Source organism: Dendropsophus ebraccatus, chromosome 6, assembly GCF_027789765.1.
Source record: "Dendropsophus ebraccatus isolate aDenEbr1 chromosome 6, aDenEbr1.pat, whole genome shotgun sequence".
Lineage (NCBI taxonomy): Eukaryota > Metazoa > Chordata > Amphibia > Anura > Hylidae > Dendropsophus > Dendropsophus ebraccatus.
Window position 1 is genome coordinate 12,549,371 of NC_091459.1, and position 19,349 is coordinate 12,568,719.

Sequence of the window (19,349 nt, forward strand, 5' to 3'; positions counted from 1 at the left end):
CCCAGGGACACAGAGGCAGATGGAGGCCCAGGGACAAAGAGGCAGATGGCGGCCCAGGGACACAGAGGAGGATGGAGGCCCAGGGACACAGAGGCGGATGGAGGCCCAAGGACACAGAGGAGGATGGAGGCCCAGGGACACAGAGGAGGATGGAGGCCCAGGGACACAGAGGAGGATGGAGGCCCAGGGACACAGAGGAGGATGGCGGCCCAGGGACACAGAGGAGGATGGAGGCCCAGGGACACAGAGGCGGATGGAGGCCCAAGGACACAGAGGAGGATGGAGGCCCAGGGACACAGAGGAGGATGGAGGCCCAGGGACACAGAGGAGGATGGAGGCCCAGGGACACAGAGGAGGATGGAGGCCCAGGGACACAGAGGAGGATGGAGGCCCAGGGACACAGAGGTGAAAAAAAGGTTAGAGAAAACCACAAAGGGAAAGGGACAGATTACAAATTATTCACATTTTCAATAAGAAAAACATGTTGGACAACCTCTTTTAGGCTGGGTTCACACTGACATTTTTCTCTCCGCCACAGTCCGTTTAGTTGTTCCGTTTTTAAACAACATAATCCATGGTTCTCCAAACTGCGGCCCTCCAGCTGTTGCAAAACCACAAATCCCATCATGCCTGAACAGCTAAAGCTTAGGATTTGGCTGTCCAGGCATGATGGGAAATGTAGTTTTGCAACAGCTGGAGGGCCGCAGTTTGGAGACCCATGACATAAACGCAATCTGACGTATCCATCCAACACCCCATTCATTTCTATGTATTTTTCTTGTGCTCCGTTTGTCATATTTGTGCTCTGTTTGCATGTATTCCGTCAGGGTATTCCGTCAAGAAAAATCCTGCATGCAGCTTTTTTTCCCCTCCGTTTGAAAAAACACGAACGGAAAGTGCACTTCCGTTTTTCTTTTTTTACATTATAGTCAATGAGGACAGATCTAAACTGAAGGCATTTCCGTTCACATCCGTTTGCAAGTTAACAGTTTTCATCAGTTATTTCACTGAGCATGCGCAGAAGAAGGGAGAAACCAAAGAAGAAAATAAACTGATATGAAAATGGATGCTGACTAGAGATGAGCGAACCTGGAGCGTGCTCGAGTCGATCCGAACCCGAACTTTCGGCATTTGATTAGCGGTGGCTGCTGAAGTTGGATAAAGCCCTAAGGCTATGTGGAAAACATGGATATAGTCATTGGCTGTATCCATGTTTTCCAGACAACCTTAGAGCTTTATCCAAGTTCAGCAGCCGCCGCTAATCAAATGCCGAACATTCGGGTTCGGATCGACTCGAACCCAAACCCGGTTCGCTCATCTCTAATGCTGACTGAAGCTGACTGACAAAATTAAATTTTTTTAAAGCCAAAATGCAAAATGGACAATGAAAAAAAGAGAATGTTTTGCAATCAGTTTGCATCAGTCTGCTCATCAGTTTTTTTCCTTATCAATTCAATTAATATGGACGGATGCCTTAGCAAATAAGAAAAGCGTTAGTGTGAACCCAGCCTAAGCTGTTTCTCAAGTAACAATTTTACACTGCCGCAAGTACATCACACGTTCGGGGATTTGTTCCACATTTTGAAAAATATATGCAAAAAAGACAGCGACAGAAACCTGAGAAACACATTATAACATACTAATACATCATGTATTTACATTTTTTAAAAATGTTAAAGCTATAGCTTCCATGTTAAAGATTAAAAAGCCTTTTCTATAATATATTATTTATAATCTAAGAAAAAGTAAAAACTTTCAAATACAATCTGCTAAATAGTAGTGTCTATTGATGATGCCTTGTCACCTGGCATAATTAACCCCTAGGCGACCAAGCATGTACCGCCTTGGGTGCCTGACCCCAGATGACCCTGGGCGTACCGGTACGTCCTTAGCTATGAAGCACGCTTCATAGAAGGTGCAGTGAGCAGCCCGGCCCTCATCGTTAATGACAGGCTGCAGCGATCGCAGTGTATCATTAACCCCTTAAATGCCGCAATCTCGGCACAACCGCGGCGTTTAAGTGTAAGTGACGGGCAGTCCCCTGTCACTTACCGATCGGGACTACCGCAGTGTGACTGCGGGGGTCCTGATCGCCGTATCGGACTGCTGGAGGTCTCTTACCGTGCGGTCCGATCGGCTTTCTGTTGGTTAAGTGTGCCACAGGCAGGCTCAATGAGCAGAACGCCTTTTACACTGATCAATGCTATGCCTATGGCATAGCATTGTACATTGTATGCAACCTGAGAATTGCATGTAAAATGCGTAAAAAAAAAGTATAAAAGTTTTTATAAGTGCCCCAAAGCCCCTCCACCAATAAAAGTTAAAATCACCCCCCTTTCCCATGATATAAATAAAAAATATAAAAATAAAAAAATAAAAAAATGTTATATACCGTAGCGTGCGTAATTGTTCGATCTATTAAAATATAACAAACGAAAAGTGGGAAAATAGCGTTAGGATTTTTTGTCACATTATATATAAAAAATGTATTAAAAAGTGATCAAAATGTTCGATCTATACAAATGTGATATTAATAAAAACTAGAGATCATGGCGCAAAAAATGACACCCCATAAAGCCCCGTATGTGAAAAACTAAAACCGTTATAAGCATCACACCGGGGCCACTTTATTAAAAATTTATTGCAAAAAAAAGGATTTAATAAGAAAAAATATATGACATAAGAGAATCTGTGTAACCTGCATATGGTTGTGTTCGGACTGACCTATAGAATAATAGTATCATGTCGCTGTTACCATATAGTGCATTACGTAGACGCATGAACCCCCCAAATGTTACCATATTGCATCCTTTTTTACGATTTCACCAATTTATATCTTCATAAATAATAATTTTGGGGTTCCATCATACATGTTACGGTAGAATGAAAAATGCCATTACAAAGTACAACTATTCCTGTAAAAAACAAGCACTTACATGGCCCTGTAGATAGAAAACTGAAAGTGCTAGAGCTCTTAGAAGGAGAGGAGGAAAAAACGAAAACACAAAAATGAAAATTTGTGTGGTCCACTGGGTCATTTTGGGCCTGGTCCTCAAAGGGTTAAAGGGGTACTCCAGCAATTTCTTTCTTTCAAATCAACTGGTTTCAGAAAATTATATAGTTTTGTACATTACACCTATTTAAAAATCTCTATGTCCTGCAGGAAGTGGTGTTTTCTTTTCAGCCTGACACAGTGTTCTCTGCTGCCACCTCTGTCTGTCCAGAGCAGTAGTTGATCCCTGTAGAAAACCTCTCCTTCTCTGGACAGTTCCTGCCTTGGACAGACGTGGCAGCAGAGAGCACTGTGTCAGACTGAAAAAAAACACACCACCTCCTGCAGGGCATACAGCAGCTGAGAAGTGCTGCAATATTTGAGATTTTTAAAAAGTAAATTACAAATCTATATAACTTTATAAAAACAGTTGATTTGAAAGAAAAACCTTTTTTCTTCAGAGTACCCCTTTAATAAGGGGTGGCAATTAATGGTGTTATTAACATTCAATGTACCAGAGGAGAATTATTTTAAATTCACTTAAAAAAAGATAACCAGTGATCGTCAGAGACTTAAAAAACAAGTCTGGAACAATCTTATTGACTCCCACAGTTGAATTTGATTGCTTGTCTGAAAGAACAATTCCCTAGGTGTAAAGGAGAGACAGGCTTTTAGGATTAATATGCTCGGTGGTAATGCACACTGTGAAGATTCAGTGGCTATGTACATTTAATATAATTATATCAAACAATAGATAATACAATTAACCATGACATAATGTAACAAGATGCTGCCCAGAAACAACAGATTAAACCTTTGTTCCAGGAGGGGAAGGAATCGGAGGTGATTTCTCTATGTATTTAGGCCTTAAATGCAAATGATAACAAATAGAAAAGCGCATTGTGTTCTCCTTTTCAGAAGCAAAGGGAATTTTACCCTTTAGAGATAAACTAGAGATATTTTTGTTACTTATATTAAGAGCTGCTCTTGTGGAGGATGATTGCTTCCTTCTGAAAACAAAGCACTTAAAGTGAATGTCCCCTCAGGTACATCGCATTTTTTAACCTTAATCGATAGGAGACGGTGTGGGGATGCCGGTAGCTTGGGCCTTCATTTAAATTGCCTCCCCGTTCCCGCACTCTGTGCCGGTCTTTTCCACCTCAGAACACTGGGGGCAGGCCCGCCGCCCCCTAGTGTGGCGATATCCTAGCTTGGGAAAAGACCAGCGTGTGATTAAGGGCCTGGGCCTTGACTAAAATGGGGGGGGGGGCACCAACCAGCACTGAAGTAAACTTGGATATTGTTGTAATTGGACTGACCTACAGAATAAAGATAACATGTTAGTTTTATCTAAAGTGCACTGCGTGAAAACGGGAGAGGGTTATCTGGAGAGCAGGAAAGGTCCTACCTTTTCTGCTCTCCTGTCCTCCACTTCCTCCATCTGCCTGTCCATCCTGATACCTCCACAGATGAGAGGAGGGAGCATGTTGCGGGCTCTGCAGGCGTGGTTTCACCCATCTCAGTGTCCAATAGTTGCCCAATATCACAGCGACATAGGTAAAATCGAGAAGCTATTACTGCCCGCAACATGTCTCCCCCCCCCCCCATCTACAGAAGTTATCAGCAAAAGCAGACGGAGGGGGGAAGTGGAGCACTGGAGAGCAGAAGAAGAAGAACCTTTTTTGCTCCCCGGATAACCCCTTTAAGGATCAGACCTCTCACCTGTCACCAGTGGCGGATTATAATAGGGGCGGTTTGGGCGGCCGCCCGGGGCCCGAGGCTCCAGGGGGGCCCATGCCGCCCGCGCCCCGCCCGCCCACGTTATTACTGAGGTCAGAATCAGAGCAGGCAGCACGTCACATCCAGGGCCCAATGCTGTGGCGCGCGCTGTCCCTGGAATCTGCCGCCCCCTCTCTCAGATTCCCTGGTGGCTAAACTGTGGGAACTCCCCCTCCATCCCGGGCGGCACTTAGCCCCCCCCCCCCCCCGCATATGTACGCTGCGGCGGCCGTGCGCTACTCCAAGTGGGCGGGACGCAGCGTTAAGAAGAAGGTGGTCATGCTGCATGAGGTCAGCTGAGCAGCTTGAGATGTCTGTGGAACGTTTGCCGCCCATGCCGAGGAGCAGCCCAGAACAAACAGTGCAGCAGCCGCCTTAGGTCCAGAGGAGCAGCCTGCTGCCTGTCTGACATGTAAGTTAGTTTTCTGAGGCTTTTACCGGCGCCCCCTCCGCCTCCCCTACAGACCTCACTGATCTCCTGGAAGCTGCGGCGCCAGCCCCCTCTCCCCCTGTGTGGATCTGCATATCTGTGAGACAGATCCTCCAGCAGATCAGTGATGACGTCATCACCCCTGCTGGAGGATCCGTGCGGCAGCTGACATGCTGGAGAGGAGAGGAGAGAAGAGAGGAAGACCAGGGCCAGGATTAGGTGAGTATATTGGTTTGTTTTTTTGTGTTGAGCCAATGCAGGGGGTCTCTTACTATGGGGGTAATGCAGGGTGTCCCCCATACTGTGCCCCTGTCTCTGTATAAGGTGCCCCTTTCCCCATATACTGTACTCAGAGATATCACTGTGTTATCTGTGGTGTTACATAGGACTGCAGGTGACAGCTACTACATTATCTGTACTCAGAGGGATATCACTGTGTTATCTGTGGTGTTACATAGGACTGCAGGTGACTACTACATTATCTGTACTCTGAGATATCACTGTGTTATCTGTGGTGTTACATAGGACTGCAGGTCACACCTACTACATTTTCTGTACTCAGAGATATCACTGTGTTATGTGGTGTTACATAGGACTGCAGGTGACAGCTACTACATTATCTGTACTCAGACATATCATTGTGTTATCTGTGCTGTTACGTAGGACTGCAGGTGACTACTACATTTTCTGTACTCTGAGATATCACTCTGTTATCTGTGGTGTTACATGGGACTGCAGGTCTCAGGGAGGTGAGCTCTGCTACATCTGCCACCCTGTAGTATATCTCTATCTCCTGATACCCGGGGCCCAGGGTACATTTAATCCGCCACTGCCTGTCACTGCAGAATGTCTACACATGACATAGGTTGAAGACAGTGGAGGCAACAGGTGTTTGTGAATAAAAAAGCACATATATCATACTGTCTTCAGCAATATTCCAAAAATTACATTTAAAGCAAAATTACCACTAGGTATATTGCTTTGTGATTATTACATTAACAGATGGTGTCAGTGTGGGGATGCCAGTGGAGCACTCCTTTTTTTGAACCTCCTCCCGGTTCTGCACATGGCGCCACTCAATTCTGCCACATCGGCCAGCCCCAGTGTGATGGATCCATGGAGGTGGGGGGAACTCATATTGGGGGCCGGTGGGCCTTTTACCAGTGCTCCAAGGCGGGCTGACACTTGAGAATCGACAGGTGCCGTGCGCAGGAACCGAGTGGCAGTTCAAAAAAAGCACCACGTCACCGGCATCGCCGCGCTGGCATCAGTCTGTTCATGTTAAATACACAAAGCAATGTACCTAGTTGTACATTTACTTAAAAAACTGCATTTTATTGATTCTTGGTACTATAATTATATATGTAAAAAATTAGGACTGCATTTACCTGCTGGCTTTGCAATTGATATACAGTACAGAGTAAATTCACAAATACCACTAAAAATGTTAAATTGAGGAGCAGCGTTCTATCTAGGAGGCTTTAGATGGCTGACGGTGTGAATAATAAAGTATTTCTAAGGTAATGCATAATGTTTTTTCTTGGAGTTATAGTCAAATTTGTTCTGGGGATTTAATTTTAACTCCTGTGTTTAAGCTCCAGAAATGCAGAATATCTGATAGATTTACATTCTTTGTAGGCCAGCAGAAAAACTTATATGGAAAATTGAGATATTTTGCATAAAAGTCCTAGGCTTATTAAAACTGTCGCTTATTTTTCCTATTGATTCGATGGAAAAATGCAGTTCTCATTCTAAGAGAGTCTACTATGTATTGTGTAATTTTAAAGGGACATATAATTCCATGTGAATAAATATACTACAACAGTTATATATGGAAAAAAAAATAATCTACCATATTAAACATGAATTACCGAACAATATACATGGTTACAAAGTGATGTATTGTACTCCGCTATTCAAGGGCGTCAATACATTCCATTCCATTACCTACGTATTATACACAATTGGAACAGCACAGAAATAACTTGACTATGAATAAAACTGTTCAGTTCTTGTTTGTAGAGTGGGTGAACAGTTGAAAGCAGAATCTGAAAGCAAATTTATACCTCCCAACTGTGACATTTTTTCCCCCATTAAAGGAGAAGTCCGGCCATTTGTAAAATCTGCAGCTGGCAGGGGTAGGGGGGAATTTGATCCAGGGTAGGAACTTACAATACCCTGCTGTGCCCACAATGAGTGGTGGGACCAGCCTCAGGACCCATTTTCCCACGAGTTGTGATGACATCATGACTGGGGGGAAAAGGCCTGTCCCGGCTGATGGACTGGCTGCTCAGCCAATCAGTGACTGGAGCGGCATTACTGAGCAACTGCTTAACCAGGAAGCAAAATGTAGAACTAAGATGCCCAAAACAAATGTCAGAGTAACCCTTTAATTTCTTCCCTCCGCAGGACGTATCGGCACGTCCTGCAGGGGGGTGGGGAGTTCAGAGAGGGGCTGCGCCGTGGCCCCGCACTAAACCGCGGCAATCCTGGCTGCTTACTGCAACACGGGACCGTGGCTATTAGTGGGTGCCGCCGATCGGCCGCACCTGCTAATTAGGACAGTTAGATGCAGCTGTCAAACATGACAGCTGCCTCTAACAGTCCTGTGTGCCCGTCTCTCTGTTGTCTAGTGGCCGGATCTCCCCCCGCAATGCAATCGTGGAGGGGAGAGCTGGTGTACTGAGCCAGCCGGGATGCTGATCCCGTCTCAACAATCTATTTAAATGGTCTGCAGCAGATCATTATAATAGAGCACTGATCTGATGGATCGGTGCTCTATTATATACACAGCATTGATCTCAATGGGAGATCAGTGCTGTGTATATAGAAGTCCCCCCGGGGGCTTTATATTACTGTATGTTAAAAAAAAAGTGCTTTTATTAATAAAAAATCCCCTCCCCTAATAAAAGTTTAAATCACACCTCTTTTCCCATTTTATAAATGAAAATAAATAAATGAACTTATTTGACATCGCCGCGTGCGTAATCGCCAGAAATATTAAATTATCACATTCCTGATCTAGCACGGTAAACGGCCTAAGGGCATAAAAATCCTAAAGTGCAAAATTGCGCATTTTTGGTTGCATCAAATTCAGAAAAATTGTGATAAAAAGGGATAAAAAAGTTGCATATACGCAAGTAAGGTACCAATAGAAAGTACAGATCATGACGCAAAAAATTTCACCTCACACAGCCCCATAGACCAAAGGAAAAAAGCGCTATAAGCATGGGAATAGAGCGTTTTTATAGAACATTTAGGGGGAGATTTATCAAAGGGTGTAAAATTTAGACTGATGCAAACTGCCCACAGCAACCAATCACAGCTCAGCTTCCAGCTCTGGTGAAAAGAAAGAGGAGCTGTGATTGGTTGCTGGAGCCAGTTTGCACCATTTTACACCCTTTGATAAATCTCCCCCTTAGTTTTTTTTCGAAAGGTTTTGATTTTTTATAAGCCATCAGATAATATAAAACTTATACATGTTACATATCGTTGTAATTGCAACAACTTAAGGACCATGCATAACAAGTCAGTTTTACCATATGGCGCATGACGTAAACACAAAACCACCCCAAATAAAAAATATTGCGTTTTATTTCACTGTGCATATAATTTTTTTTCTGGTTCACAAAAAATAAGGGCTCATGTGGGTCTGTAGGTGAAAAAATGCAAGTGCTATGGCCTTTTAAACCCAAGGAGGAAAAAACAAAAACGCAAAAACGAAAATATGCCCAGGTGGGTAGGGGTTAAAGACTTCAAATGACGATCGTTCGGGTTCGGATGGACTCGAACCCGAACCCGGTTCGCTCATCTCTAGTTATTATTGATCAGTTACATGTTGAAAGATCATGATGAACGATTTGTCGCTTGTCGCTTGATCGTTTGAAATTTGAACGATAATCGCTCCATGTAAAGGGACCATAAGTCTCTATCCATAACCATAATTCTCTATCCAAAATGTAAAGCAAAAATAATTCATACCAGCCTCTCCACCTACCATGTCCCATTTACTATACTGAAAATATGCCCCCTGGATATTGCCACATTAACAAACATTTCCAGCCATGTTAAGTGACTTTTTATGGTAACTTTTTGAACATTACTTTTTATGTGTGTACAAAGGGGGGGGGGGAGTTACTAGAAGCCGCACTATTCCTATGAAATATCAATATAACATCTGACTTTTAGCACTTTTCAGTCCAGTTTTACAGAAGGTAATAGAATCTCGACTTATTATGGGCACAGTAGCTGCAGTAAAGAAATTATCCTTGACAGGGCCAGGAAATTGTGTCTTTTTCTTCTCCTGACATAATAATAATGCATTCTGTTTACCATGGACGGCCATTACACAATGTAACGGATACTTCCTTTAAAATTAACTTGCGCAAATGTGTTTAATGTATCTGGTTTCTTTTAATATAATCCTTTAGCTCAATGGAAATTTGTTTAGACTGTACTTAGACTGCATTAAAACATTTTTCTGCTAAAGTGCTTATATCATTAGCTTTAGTATGTTATTTATGACAAATGCCAGTCTTAAGTGCCATTTTCAGACAGTTATTGCTTAATGATATTATTTCTCTTTATTACCTTCTCCATCAGACTCTTACTTGGCATAAATGCCTGGTTAAAATGTGGTTTATGTAGAAAGACTCGAAATGCTGTAAAAGTCTATGGAAATAAACTAATATTTGTACATTTTACATTTTCATCGTGCGTGCGCTCCTTTTTATTGTGCGTATTACAATATTAACGACGGGAACATTTTAAGAATAGAAAAACAAGGACAAGAGGACAAATGCAGCACATTCAGTACAGTACACCGAGGCATCAAATGTATAGAATATATATTTTTTTAAACATCCCCAAATTTTTCTTTCAAATCAAGCAGCGTCAGAAAGTGCCAGAGATTTATAATATACTTCTAATAAAAAATCTCTAGTCTTCCAGTACTTATCAGCGGCTGCGTGTCCTGCAGGAAGTGGTGTGTTCTCTCCAGTCAGACACAGTGCTTTCTGCTGCCACCTCTGTCCATGTCAGGAACTGTCCAGAGCAGTATCAAATCCCCATAAAAAAAAAAACACTCCTGCTCTCCAGACTGGAAAGAATACATAATTTCCTGGTAGCAGCTGGTAAGTACTGGAAGACTTGATTTTTTCCCCCCAACCCTTAGAGGACACAGTTTTGGGATTTATGACACAGCCAAATTTGTCAAATATGACATGTGTTACTTTAAGAATCAATAACTTTGGAATGCCTTTACCGATGATTATGATTCCAAGTTTTTTCGTGACATATTCTACTTTTTTTTCTTTTACTTTTCTTTTTCTTTTCTTTTACTTTTTTCTACTATTTAGGTTTATAACTTTAGAATTTTTTTGTGAAAAACTCCAAAATATTGTGAAAAATTAGAAAAATAGCGTGAAAAATTAGAAAAATAGCATTTCTCTACATTTGAAAGTCTCTGCCAATAAGAAATAAAGTAGTACTACGTAAATTATTTATTCATTCATATCTAAAGCATGTCTACTTTATATTAACAGCATTTGGTGAACATGCTTATACTTTTTTAGGATGTTAGAGGCCGTAAATGTTTAGTAGCAATTTTCAAATTTTTCATGAAAATTTCAAACTGAGAAATTCTTTAGGCACCAGTTCAGTTTTGGAGTATATTTTAGAGGCCTGTATATTAGAAACCCCCCTAATTTTCCCCATTTTGAAATCTTCACCCTTTTAAGTATTCAAATTTACATTCTTACAGTTTTTTTTAACCCCTTGGGCATTTCACAGGAATAACTGCAAAGTAAGAGTAAAAAATTCAAATTAGCATTTTCTTTGCAGAGATTTTAATTGTAATCCTATGCATTTTTTACCATACCGATTACCATTACCAATCCATCAATTCCGGCAATTGCCGATGCTGGACCCCCTTTTGGCCCCAGTGGCAGTTACAATAAACTGTCAGCTATCAGACGAAAGTTTAGTTGCCGCTCCCGGTCACTGTTTGTGTAAACAGTCAGCATCTGAAGCAGGTCAGTTATAGTATGTCTTCGTGCTGAAACTAACCTCCTACCATGACGTATTATAACTGCCTGGTGCAGCTAGGGGTTAATAGAAGTAAATTACAAATCTCTGGCACTTTCTGGCACCAGATGATTTTTTATGGTGAACAACCCCTTTAAGCTATATCTACATATTATTAAAGGGGCATTCCCATCTTAGCATGTTATTCTGTGGATGGGGGGGTAACATGCTGTTTAGTGGTGTTTTGACCCATGCTGATCCCAAGAATGGGGATATAATCTATCCATGGAATAAATGCTGTGTATGGCCAGCGTTTCATGTATTTTTCATGGGACCGCTGAACATTTGTGAGCGCTGGACTCCCCATAGGGAATGAAAAGAACTGTTTATTTTCTTCTACCAATTGAGAGCACACATGCATGCTTTAGCCCAGTGATAGCTGTCAGCTGAGCGAGCATCTGGTTGTCAAGTTATAAAGTTCATAGCCAGTTTAAGCTTGATAATATACTTGTTACAGCTGTTTACAGTTGAGTAAATGTAACCATTTTTTATTTATAGTGTTTAGCCTAGCAGTGTTTCTTAAAGGAGAAGTCCAGCATTTTTTAAAATTTGGCAGCTTGCAGGGACAGTGGGGAAATTGATTTTAAGTAACAAATTACATGTGTTTCTCCCCGTGTCCGCGGTGACCCCCAAATCCTCGCCAGAAGTCATTTTCCCCAGAGTTGTGATGATGTCATGACGTGGGGGAAAATGCCTGTGCCGGCTGATGACAGCAAATCAGTGACTGGAACACAGAAAAAAAGAAAAAATTTGTCAGATCTCCTAGAACACCATTCACACTAGGAAGGAGCACGTTGACACAGAAAAATGCAACAGCTCACCGCAACAGCAAGATACAGACCCACCACAGACATGAAAATAGTTAAAAGCTACTACTATTACTATTACTATTTGCAAACAGCGTAAACTGCCTCACCCTGATAAGGTGGACTCATATCGAGGCAGACCCTACACTGTAATGGCCTCTCCATGGCCTGTAATACACCTATGCTCTGGGCATGCAAGATCCGTCTAATACCTGCAAAAATAATTGCACCACCTGGGTGTGACAGGTGGAGTGCACGACCAAATAGAGGCAGCCCCTCCCCCAACTGGAACACAGAAAAAAAGAAAAAATTGGTCAGCTCTTCTAGAACACCATTCACACTAGGCAGGAGCACATTGCCATGGCTGAAATTGCAAATACACAAAGACACAGAAAAATGCAACAGCTCACCGCAACAGCAAGATACAGACCCACCACAGACATGAAAATAGTTAAAAGCAGCCCCCCCAACTGCCAAAAAAAATTCCCACAAAAATAATGAGTCTCTTGGTTACTATTTGCAAACAGCGTAAACTGCCTCACCAAGATAAGGTGGACTCATATCGAGGCAGACCCTACACTGTAATGACCTCTCCATGGCGTGTAATATGCCTATGCTCTGGACATGCAAGATCAGTGACTGGAACGGCATCCTTTCCCAGTCACTTACTGGCTGAGCGGCCAGTCCATCAACCGGGTCATCACGTGGACACCCCGGAGATCCCGGAGCGTGGTGAGGGTCCCACGCCCATTCCTGCCACTCGCCACAGGCATAGGGAGAGGTAAGTTGTTACTTGAAATCAATTTCCCCCCTCCTTGTGCGGGCTGACTACTTTTAGAAAACGCCAGATTTCTCCTTTAAGGCCTCCTTTACACATCCGTGTCAGTTTTACTGTCAGTAAATCCTGATCAGGAGGCCTTAAAAGCCATCAGGAATCCATCAGAAAACCACACGGATTTTCAGAGAATAATATATTTTTATAGTCCATACACAAGAGAAACATAGACCGGCACCACCTTGTTCACACTATCCGGCAATTTAACTATCAATCAATCAATCAATCAATCAATCAATCACATACTGAACACTGTGTGCTGATTGGCACGAATTTAATATGTTTGATACATAAATAAAAACAGAAGAGAATACTGGGTGAGTGTCACTGCACTTTTTACTCTCTTTGAGCTAAGTAATATATTTTTATGTTCAGGAAACCATCAGTAGTGTCTTCAGGATTTCATGAGCTCCCATAGACTTCTATGGGAGCATCTGTTAAGGAAATAGGAAAGGTTCTATATTTTCCTGACCTATTTTCCTGAATGAGCACACTTCAGGAGAACTCCTAACAGGAATTCCTTATTAGAAAAACAGACAGGGGGCCTTATTAGGCACTGACATTGAAATAAAACTTTTGATACATCATAGAAATATATCAAAAGTTTTGATCAGTCAGGGTTTCAGTGTTCAGACCACAACTGATCAGGAGAACGAGCCATTAGAAGTACCTGCACAGCACGTTAAAGGGACGGTTTTATGAAGCAAAGAAGTGAAAATCAGATGTGCACCACATACGTATGTGTACAGGAGGACAAATGTGCTGTTTTTGGTAAAGTAACTTATGTTCCTGGAACATTTTTCTTCTTTATGCATCAGATCACTTTCTGGTTTCCTCACTGTATTGTGACCCTGCTGTTGCCATGCAACAGTGCAGACACTTTCCCATAATCCTCCAGATTAATAGTCTATATCTCTAAAATTATAAATTTAATGCTGCAGTAATAATGGCTGCCGCACGGCACCACGCCTAAGAGAAGCAGATGGGAAAGCTCATCCATGCTCCCAGTTAAAGGGCTAAAGAGAGCAAACACTTTGGCTGTCTAGGCATGATGGGAAATGTAGCTTTGCAACAGCTGGGGGGCTGAAGGTTCCCTATTACCGCTCTATAGACCTACTAATTAAAAACACATCTGGGTGTGGCAGGATTGCGGAACCAAGGCAAAAAAATCATGATGTCTGTAATCAATTAATGTAAAGTGATGTAAAGCACAAGCCTGATAAGTTTAACTTTTGTTTTGCCTGACTTTATGAAGCCAGACACTCCCCAGGATAGGATGCTTCCTAATTGAGAGTTAGCAGCTGCAGTTCTGCTTACAACTTAAAATGACAGACACAGACAGCTGATCAGCGTATCAGTAACATAAGTTGGGGAAGCGCCCCCTTTATTGTTTTGTGTTAACTTTTATAGACAAAATATGGGGCGGTATTACTCATGCGCAGTGTATTCAAGTATTGTAAACGTAACATATGTGTCAGAGCTCCTGGAAATTTTCATTGTGAGCGAGAGTTCACATTCCTTTCTTCCTTCCAGACCATCTTTCTGTCACGCTCTGAACACGCTCTGATCATCTTCTGATTCAGAGACCTGTATATATATATATATATATATATATATATATATATATATATGTGTAATCCCACAGGTACGGTGTAAGCAGGTAAAATCACACTACCTAGCCTTATCAAAGCCTCAATATAAAAAGCTGGAGCAGTTTGTAGAAGTTTGCTTTTTCAGTCTTTTCAGTTAGGCTGGGTTCACATTTTGCAATCCCTTTTTGTAAAAAACAAAACAAAAAAAAAACACAGATGGAAAAACGGATGCAATTGATGGAGAAACGGATCAAAACACATCCATTTTTTAAGGTCAAGTACGTTTTTGTGTACGCTAAAAAAAACGAATGCGTTTTGATCTTTTTGTTATAAAGTAGTCAATGGAAAAACGGATCAAAACACAATTGCATCAGTTTTTCCGTCCATTTAAAAAAAAATAAAAAATAATGTAGTGTGAAGCCAGGCTTAGCCATTCTAATTTCCCAGTTACTGAGCAATATATTTTTTCAGCATTTCAGCTTTATATAGGCTAGTATTCAGATATGTACAGTAGCATTTTTTTTTTTGCCCCAAGATTACATAATTTGTTTTTAAAAGTTAAGCAGCAAGTTATAATTGTTAGTCTTAGTTTCTGGGGTTTAGAGGCATCACTTTTCCCGTGGCTGTAAGGCTCACACATGTGTAATTACAGCCCTGCCTATAGCAATCCAAACACCAGGATCTGTCCCCGATGCACAAAGATTGCAATAACTGAAACATTTTTATGGTAGTGTGGACATGGACAAAGTAAATATGTTTCCTTTCGAGAGACAATGTTTGATGTTGCAGAGCAATTGCCTGGAAAGTAACAAGCTGGGAGATGAAATCTTTTTTTTTTTTTTCTGGCACATTAAACTTACAGTATACGGCAGACAATGAGGTAGACAAATGGGAACGGTAAAATTAACTATAAGAAATCAAGTCTAAATATATACTTCGTAGGGTAATATGTATTGTACACAAAATGGAGTAACTAGAGTGTACGGCGCCATTGTAGCAGGCATAGCTTGATGTACGACATAAGCAACAGCTTAGCTTCAATCAGGAAGCACACAGGTACGGCACTAAATTAAACCAATGTCCAAAAGCAATCGTTAATTAATCTGTATACAATAATATACAATCTTTTTGACCCGTTCAAAAATGAGAATTGAGGAAACTTGGGCGCAATGCTAGAGCAGAGGTGGAGGCCAAGTAGCTGGGATCGTTTACATGCCGGGTATTTACCAAGGTGTTCTCCATATAATTTTTGGTTGGTGTTGGTGTGCCGTGGTATTATTGAGTATCTTTAAAGTGTAATTGTCATTTACATTTTTATTTTTTTTATTTTTTTTGCAGAAATCAATAGTACACATGATTTTAAGAAACTCTGTAATATGTTTTATTAGGCGAGAAAGTTTCCTTTTGTACTCAGAAAGTTGTTTTGCAGCCACCCCCCCTCACTTATCTGTGTCCGTTATGCTCTATGGAGATGGGAGGGGGCAAGGGGGTGAGAGAGCATGAAGAGGAGGCAAAGAGCTTGTGTATAGCAAAGAGCACAACACAACATCCTGCAATCTTCTCACACCAAGTTCCCAGAAAAACCCTGACCTTTCTTACCTGTGAATCCAGCGTTTTATATGCTCAAACAGTCTCCAAACGGCAGGGCTGTTTCTCTTATCTTCCTGCTCACTCATCCCCCTCAGCCCCTCCCCCCTCCATAGGTTATAATTGACACAGCAGAACCCCTCTTCACTTTGCTTCTCTGTAATAAAGAAAACCTTGCCTAATAATGCACAAATAGGACACAATTTCTAATTCATGATTTTACTATAGAAGAGAGAGACTCTGTCATTAACAATTTAAGGACACTGATTGGTATTGCATGGCCGCCCAAAGGGGAACTCTGGGAGCACTCCAGATATCTTAAGCTTTTCCCTTTCTCTGTTCAAGACAATTCTCTCCATTCTATTGGTAGCATATTTGAATATCTGACATCTATACCATGTTTTAAGGTGATATTATAGGTTACTGTTTTTCTACCTATGTTTTTGGTAAGACTACGTTGTATTGTATATGATAATATATCTTTTAAGGTTATTACAAAGGCTCATTGTATCTGTATGATATTGTAAACATACAATCCTTTGTTGCCTGTGAGCGACTTTCTTTTTGAATATGTAATGAATTTTCAATATGTATGTTCAAATATTACATAAGCCACTAATAAAATATCGTTAAAAAAAAAAAAATAATGCACAAATAAAAAAGTGAGGGGGGAGGTAGGAAAACAGCTTTTTGAGTAAAGAACAAAACTCTCTTGATTAATAAAACTTATTACAAAGTTTCTTAAAATCACTTGTTCTATTAATTTCTGAAAAAAGAAAAAAAAATTAAATGACAGTTACACTTTTGTTAATATGTAAATTAGGGTGTCCCTTGCACTATTAAAATCAGTCAGCAGGTTAAGATCAATGAACCTGCTGCTAGAGTCCCTTTAAGCTCTCCCTTTGTCAGATATTATGGGAAAAAGTGTCTAAAACATAGAATATAAACCAGCAATGTACTGCTGCATTGTCTGTTTTCTTGTCTAGGATATTGCTAAAGTAGCTTGCATCTCTGCTTCAAATAGGATGGGAAATTACAAGTGTAATCATTGAAGAGGTTGCCTTGGAAGTTAGTTGGCTGCCTGCTGATCTACTGTAACTCCTTAAAAACACAATGGATTTTGGCCTTAAGGCCAGGCCAATTTTCATTTTTGCATTTTACGTTTTTTTTTTCCTTCTCGCCTTCTAAGAGCCACAGCATCGGGCCCCTCTGACATGGCTGTTTGGGGCATCATGTTTTGTGCCAAAATCTCTATTTTTTTATTAGTATTATATTTGTCATTTTTAATTTTTTTAAGTCATAATTTAACAAAAAATAAAACAAAACAGCACTTCTGACATATTTTTCATCTTTTTATTTATGCCGTTCACAGTACAGGAATAATATTATTATATCTTAATGGATTGGGCAACTGCACATGCTACAAAATGAATTACATTTTTTATTTGTAAACTAGTAAAGGGGGGTGGGGGTAACTTTTATCTATGTCATATTTAAAAAAAATATTTTTTAGATTTATTTTTTTACACTTTTTAAGTCCCCCTAGAGGGCTGTTAGAATCAATCATTATATTGCTTACACTGTCAATGCTATGCAATTGCATAGCATTGATCAGAGAACTAAGCAATCTTCTCATAGAGTCTGCCTGAAGCAGATCTGACAGTGATAGGAGCTCATCTCATCTCCACTTGTTGAAACTTAAACAGAATGATCAGTGGCTTTAAATGTACTGTACCATCAGGTTCATCCCTTTAAGTTTTTTACACAAACAGACTAGCCAGTGCCAGTGCCTTGGTCCTTTTTTTAAACTGCGGCACAGTTCTCATGCACGGTGCCAGTTTATTCCCATGCACTAGCCCAGCGTGAAGCCAAAATCAGTGGAGCCGACACTGGTGGCCTACAGACTCTCCTCCAGATAGCATGTAACTGATGGCAGCCGGTACATCATGGCTCCTTAAGGGACTTATATTGATAGCCTATTTGGTGGATACCCCATTAATTTCTACAGGTCGGATAATTCCTTTAATATCCAAAAACTGTCTAACGAGATCGCTATTTCTCCAGTCTCCAACATTTTTTTAATTGTTAACACTTTCTATACAGCAGATTCTAATCAATTTTGAATACTTAACATTATTCTGTAACATTTAATACTGAATTGTTTCTTATTCTTTTAGTTGACTATTCAACTTGAGTAAGTTTTCCAATCACTGAAATATATTGCCATGGTGATTATGCTATATCGGCAATACTCTAGCGTGTAGTATTCTGTTTACTGCGGCTTTGACTTTGGCTGTAACATTAAAATTCTTTTTATGTTTTACAACTGCTTCATCCATCTTTCTGTCAATGTACTGGCCAACTTGTAGGCAGGATTTAGTTTGTACATTTCTAGATTAAAATCCTTAACCTAGTAATTTTGTCTTCATCTCTAGTGCTTTTTGGGTTTCTGTCTTTTAAAGACTTGGAAATCTCTTTAGTGGTGCCTGCTGCTACTTTCTTTCTATAATGTTCCATTTTCAACTCTCAACACTGAAGAGTTGTGCGTGTTGAAAAACCTTTTTAAATGTTGAGTTTATAAGTCTAACACCCTTGGGCTCTGTACAGCTTTCGGATATTGTAGAGCTCTCGGATATCCTCAGGATGTAGTATTTACAGTTATGATTTTTTTACTACATAACTCTGGCAGTGATAACAAAGGATTGAGCCTGCTTGTATCTAACATGCCCAATATAATTTTTCTTCCAAACATCTGCTGTCTGAGGAGAATGAGATGATCATGGTAACTCATATTGTACAAGTCGTTCGTTGGAGGTTTGTGGAAGTCTCACTAATCGACAACAAATCTGCCACATGTGGGGAGACATAAAAAATGCACTTTACAGAAATACATGGGAACATTACTGTTGGTCTGAAATATCGAGGGATTGAAGTAATAAAGAAATCCAGACTAAAGGACCTATTACACGAGGCGATTATCATGCGGAAAATCGTTATATCGTTCAAATTGAAACGATAATCGTCCTGTGTAATTGCAGGCAACAATCGAAAAATCGTTTGTGTGTCGTTTATCGTTGATTTAGATCTGACCCTAAAATCATTATTAATCGTTCTCTAATCGTTTGCTGTAATTCCACATTTGTTCACTAATTGTTCAGTGTACTCCCACATTGTTCATTCTTTTGCTGGGATCAGATGGAGTTAACAATCGCAGTAACCATCGTGATTAACAACTATAGTTCTA